This window comes from Clytia hemisphaerica, unplaced genomic scaffold (genome assembly GCF_902728285.1).
Source record: "Clytia hemisphaerica strain Z4C2 unplaced genomic scaffold, Clytia hemisphaerica genome assembly, whole genome shotgun sequence".
Lineage (NCBI taxonomy): Eukaryota > Metazoa > Cnidaria > Hydrozoa > Leptothecata > Clytiidae > Clytia > Clytia hemisphaerica.
Window position 1 is genome coordinate 434,427 of NW_027103749.1, and position 6,506 is coordinate 440,932.

Here is a 6,506-nt window from a genome sequence, read left to right on the forward strand (position 1 = left end):
AGATTTTGAGTAATTTAAGCTCAGCAAACAGGGGAGTGGCAGTAGTTCTTGGCTCACTAAAGGTCATGAGTCTTAGTGCAGTGTTTTAAAGAGTAAGAATCCTATGTGTGACAGTATTGTCACACAGTCCCCAGAGTTGACTAGCATAGCGAACATGAGAAGCAAAAATTGCATGATAAATGTTTAGAAGGATGTGAATTGGAACATAGTGACGAAGTTTGGATATTGCCCCATTTGCCCTTCTCAATGTAGCAGCAACAAAAGAAGTATGAACCTTCCAGTTTAGATGATTGTCAAGGTGAACACCCAGATACTTCACACTCTTACTTGGTGATAGAATTTTCCCGCAAAGCTTAATTCTTGGAATACAGTCCATCTGTCTCCAAGGGGAACGAAAAATGACAAACTCAGTTTTGCTAGCATTCAAAGAAATTTTGTTGGCATTAAGCCAGCTGACTAAAACTCTGAGATCAGCATTAACCCTCCCACAAAGACTCCATACAGTTTTTGAAAAATTTAGTAAATGAGTATCATCAGCAAAATGATATGTTTCAGATGTTCTTATACAGCGGTGAAGATCGTTTATATACAACAAGAACAGCAGAGGACCCAAGACTGAACCCTGAGGAACTCCGTGATTAATAGATTTTAAAAGGGAATTTGAGCCTGCAAGAGAAACATACTGGGAGCGGTTAGTGAGGTAAGATCGGAACCAGTCGTTAACAATGCCTCTGACTCCGTAGTGATCGCGTTTTTCAAGTAAAATTTCGTGATCAACTGTGTCGAAAGCCTTTTGTAGATCGACAAATACACCACAGGCAAACCCACCATTGTCAAGATAGTTTCGGATACGTTCGACAATATTAATGAGTGTATGCTCAGTAGAGTGAGCCTTACGAAAACCAAATTGTCGAGCGTAGATTTGATTATGGTTTTCAAGAAAGTCAGAAAGACGTGAATACATCACTTTCTCAAAAAATTTTTCAATGTTAGATAAAAGTGAAATTGGCCTATAATTAGAGACTTCAAGGGGAGAACCTTTGTGTTTGAAGACAGGTACAACTTTAGATATTTTGAGAGTAGTGGGAAAAATACCACTGAGAAAGGAGTAGTTTATCAGCGCCGATATTGGCACAGAAATATCAAGTCTTAAAAGTTTAAGGATTTTTATAGGAATACTATGAGGACCACTTGCTTTATTTATTGAGAAAGAGCCAATCACCTTCGCAATTTCTTGATAAGTGGTTGGTGCTAAGAGGATGGAATGCAGATTTGGGTCTTTCATGAAACTGCTGAAGTGATTGTAAGAAGGCGGCATTTTTTCACGAATAGAATCAGCTATAGTAGTGAAAAAATCATTGAAGGAATTGGCTACTTTCTCAGGATCTGATGTCAAAGAGTCACCTGTGATGATTGAAATGGGTGACTCTGAGTTAGCCCTTGTTGAGATTATATCACCAATAGAGACCAATATTCAAAATGGTAGCTTGATATTCATTTTTTGTAGCATATGTTTCCTCCTCCTCCAAATATTTTTTCAAAAAACAATTTGATCAATAAATAAACTTGCATTTTTAAGCAAATTCTGTGTAACAAGTGTCTAAATTTAATTATTGTCTATATCTTACAGGCTTTACAATCAGCCTTCCAGAACGAGCTCTGACTTCATTTGGGACATTTGGCGTGGGCACTTCATCATTTGTGGTTGCTTCAGCCCTGTTGAATACTTCTATGTTGTGCGTCTCAGTGTTGGGAGCTTCGATGTTGGATAGTTCTGGGTTCGGAATCTCAGTATTGTGAACTTCAGTGTTGGGTGCTTCTTCAAAGGGAATATCGTCTTTCACGTCAAAGGCACTTCTCGATAGAAGTAGATGTTGTCGGTTTCTTCATCCGTGTGAATGTTGCATAAACAAGGAGCAGTGTCATGTTTGTTCTTTACTACTCCCATTCGTTTCCATTTTGTTGAGTTTTTATCACGAAACCTGACAATGTCACCAGTTTTTAGAGGTGATGGAAAGTTAACTGAGTGCTTGTAGTGCTGATCATGAGGTTATCTTCTCATCAAACTCATTAAGGCAAATACTGCGTATGAGTTTGTGCTGTTACTTAACTGATGTTCGGTGGGCAAGTATTGCTAAACATGGATCTTAACCGTCGTCATAGCATTTACGAAGTGATTGTTTGATGGTATGAATTGTTCTTTCCACCAGGCCATTGCTTTGAGGATATTCGAGACTTGAGGTTTCGTGATGAAAATCCCATTGTTTGGCGAATTGTTTGTAGCATCTTGACGAGACCTCTGGACCATTGTCACTGATTAAAATAGATGGAATTCCATGGCGGTTGAAAATGCTTTTTGTGTAGTTGATTACGGTTTTCGACTTGGCATTCGGAATGTTGATTACTTTGGAGAATTTGCTGGTGTAATCTACAATGAAGAGAAAGGTTTTGTTAAAGAGAGTGAACAGATCAGTACCCACCTTAATCCATGGCCTACTAGGAATATCATGATGAATCAAACTTTCCCGGATTTGGCACTTTCAGAACTTTTGATAAGAGTCACAGTTTCTAATCATTTTTGACATAGAAGGGGGAAATTTGTGAAATCGCTCGATTTTTTTAGTCAAAGCACTTGTTATACATTTTTGGAAAGCTAAGGGGTAGGGGAATCAAAATAACTTGGGTGCCAATTTTTTTTCGGACACTTTAGTGGGGTTTTTGGACAAATACGACGGTCTCAGGCAAAAATCATAGGGTGAAAAATTAATGAAAATTTTAGCTTGAGAAAAGGCAGACCTGTTGTATATTTTTGGAAAGCTCTCAAAAAATTAAGATTAGTGATATATTGCGAGTATAGGTGATTTCAGTACCTAACTCGATATATTGAGCTTCCGAAAGCGCAAAAACTGGACAGAACAGCTGTTTCTGGCTGAAAACACTGTTTTTAAGGATTAATATCTATGCGTGTTCCTTTCATGATAATTCCATTGACGATGGTAAGCTCATTTCGGTGATTGAAGTAAGACTTGATCTCATCAGGTACAAAGGATCGCTCACCAGGCCAACCGGTTTGAACTATGGTGACAAGTTTTAGCATTGTTGGATCTTTGTGAGTTTCTTCTTTGATTTGATTCATTCTACGTGTGCGCAAGGGTAAGCTTGCGGAGATTGCGTTTACTTGTGCTGTAACTTCTTCTCCAATGATTTCTGATGTATCAAGTCCTTTCCTGGTATATAATTAACATTAAAATTGTACTTTTGTAATTGTTTTTCTAATTGGGTTATCCACGAAATTCAAAAGTTTCGCAGGGATTTAATTTCGCGGGTGGCACTATCGGGTGGCAATATTTTCACATTTTGTAACTTTATACTGTCAATTCATGAATTTTGGTTGTTGAAATACACATTATTGGCACTTCTTTGATGCCAGTAAACATTCAAATAGTATTTGTTTGACTTATTTTGAGTTTGGTTTAGAAATATTTCGCGGATGAGGCCCTTCCAAAATTGCATTGGGTCTTAATTTCGCGGATTTTCGCAGATGACACCCAAATCCGCGAGATCCGCGAAATTTAATCCCTGAAAAACTTTATCCCATTAAAGTAGTTGAAGATAGTTACAGTGATTTTTGGTCGCTGCCTACACTGGATTGTCGGGCAAAGAGATACTTGTGAAGACTGGTGCATCCAAAGACTATAGCAAGAGTTTCACGCTCGGGTGGGCAGTAATTCTTTTCAGCAGGGAAGCATACTCTCGACTTGAATGCGATGGGATGCCAGCTGTCTGGATATTGTCGTTCCAGTGTTGCTCCTAAGTCCGATTTTGCATGAGTCGCATGTTATTTTGGTCAGGAGGTCTGGGTCGTCAAAAAACTTTAATGAAATATCTCTACTTATTATCTCTTTAATCTTTTCAAATTGAATGATGTGATTTGGAGTAAAATTCCAAGCAATGTTCTTTTTTAACACTTCTCGAAGTATTGCAGTTTCGTCTGAAAATTTTCGGATAAATTTAGCACGATAAGCTGTCATACCGGAAACGTTGAAGGTCAGCTTTGCAGGTTGGTGTACGTAGTTCAACGATGGCACGCACTTTTTCTGGACATGGTGACATGCCTTCTGCTGAGATTTGATGTCCAAGGAAGACCAGGGGGGGGGGGCACTCCAGGTAAGTGACCTAACCGGACGTGCGGGCCTTAAGGGTAGTTTTTTTGGACTTTGGAAAGTGCACTAAGGGTGTAAATTTTGAGAAAATACCACATTTTGAGGTAAAATATTAGAAATTTCAAAGAATTTTGCCCTGAAAAGGGCAAAAGATTTCGCAAAAATTTAATTATAAGGGTCGATTTTCAGCCAAATTTTTCCTGCACTGTAAGGGTCCGATTTTAGAGACCTGATTTTTGGGCGAACGTACGGTCGTTTTCAAAATCGCGTGCCCCCCCCCCGGGAAGGAACATAACTTTGTCAACACAGATTTTACATTTCATCTTGTTCAATCTAACTCCTGCTTTACGTGTTTTTTCAAGCACTTTTATGGTCATGTCACAGAGTTATTACTTTGATGCACCCCAAATGATGATGATTTCGTCTTGGCTATTACGGGCTCCCTCACATCCTTCAATAATTTCGGCAACGTTTTTTCGAAAAATCTCACTTGCACTGTGAATTCCGAAAGGAAGACGTTTGTATTTATATCGACCAACAAAAAGTCAGCAGTTTAGAAGATTCCTCGTCAATTTTTATTTGCCAATACACGCTTGACGCATCTAGCTTTGTGAAATACTTAGCACCCTTCATTTCTGCAAAAGGTTCCTCAACAGTGGGCAATTTAAAACGATGTCTCTTAACAGCTTTATTAAGATCTCTTGAGTCGAGGCACATCCTCGGCTTACCGTTGGGTTTTCTTGCAACAACAATTTGATTGACCCAATCTGTTGGTTTTGTTACTAGTTCAATTACGTTGAGTCTCATCATTCTTTTAAGTTCTTCTCTTAGTTCGTCCTTTAAGGCTATGGATATTTTTCGAGAGGAATGAACCACTGATGGTACGCTTTCATTAATGACGATTTGATGTACTTTGGGAAGGGTTCCAATTTCATCAAAACAATCGTCATATTGTTCTAAATTGTCACTTCTTTATATTTATTGTGTGGACCCTTATGATTAAATTAAGTTTCTCGCTTGCCTTTAAACCCAGTATAGGAACAGAGTCAATGTCTACTACCACAAACAAAAAATAGGGTAAGTTTTACCCAAGTGCTTAATGTTGAGAATGTATCGCCCGGTTACTGGAATGGAAGAGCCATCGTAAGCGGTGAGTTTCATGTTTGAGTTCTTAGTCGAGGGAAGATATTTAAGTTTATAAACCTGTTTGCGTGGGATGACATTAACTTGTGCCCCCGAATCAATCTTAAAACAAATTTTTGTATCGTTTGTGTTCAAATTAACTCTCCACTCATTGTCCTCAGAAGTTGAATCTATACAGTACTCATCCTCTTTCCCCGATAATGTTTGTTTCATTAACTTTCAATTCAATTGAGTCAAGAAAAAAATAATTTCCTTCGATGGTTTCAACTCTTTGTGGTTTTGATTGACAAACTTTAGAGAAATGGTTTTGACTTTTTGCACTTATTACAAGTTTGTCCATATGCTGGGCAAGATCCCCTTCGACGAGATCCATCGCAATATCTACAGTTCTCTATCATTGGACGATCAGTCAATTATTAGAGGATGGTTTTTTCATAGAATCAATTTCTGCGACTTCTTGCTTAAGTTCCTTCGCATGGTTCCTTGTTTGTTCAGCTGAATTTCCCAGCAGTAGGGCTTTGGATAGGTCTAAGACTGGCTCTCTTAACCTTTCATCACGGATCCCTATGATAATTGTGTCTCTAATACAGGAATCTTTTAATTCTCCAAATTCATGGAATGATTGTCCCTCTCTTTGTTTGTAAGTAATGAAATTATGCCTCACTAAAGTAACGTTTTTCTTTGGCAAGCAGTCAGTGCTCGTCAAATTTCTTGATTAAAACGTCAATTTTCATTCTGTCTTCATCGTCGTCAAAAGTAAAGGTATTATAAATTTCCCTTCCTTGAGCCCCTATACATGTAAGTAAGATACTAGACTTTGTTGTCCTTTTGATCCTTTTCTGTCGCTGCAAGGTAGAAGTCCAGTTCTTGTTTCCATTTCTTCCAATGCTCTCGTAGGTTGCCATCAAATTGCATATGGCCTGGTGGAGTGAATGAGTCAGATCCATTTTGTCAGATGGGTGTTTCCACTTCTGACACCATGTTATGATTAGTGTCTAATGCATGTTTTATTCTAAATAATGACAGCTTAATTTTTACGTCAGAGGGCCGAAATGTTGTTAACAGTGCAAACAGGTGAAGATTTTGGGGAGGCAAATAAATGACAAAAGTGTATTAGGTTCCGAAATGTGTATTTGTCGAAATGAGTAAATTATAGTAAACTTGAAATTATTGAAATTTGCCGAAATCTGTTAAATGAAA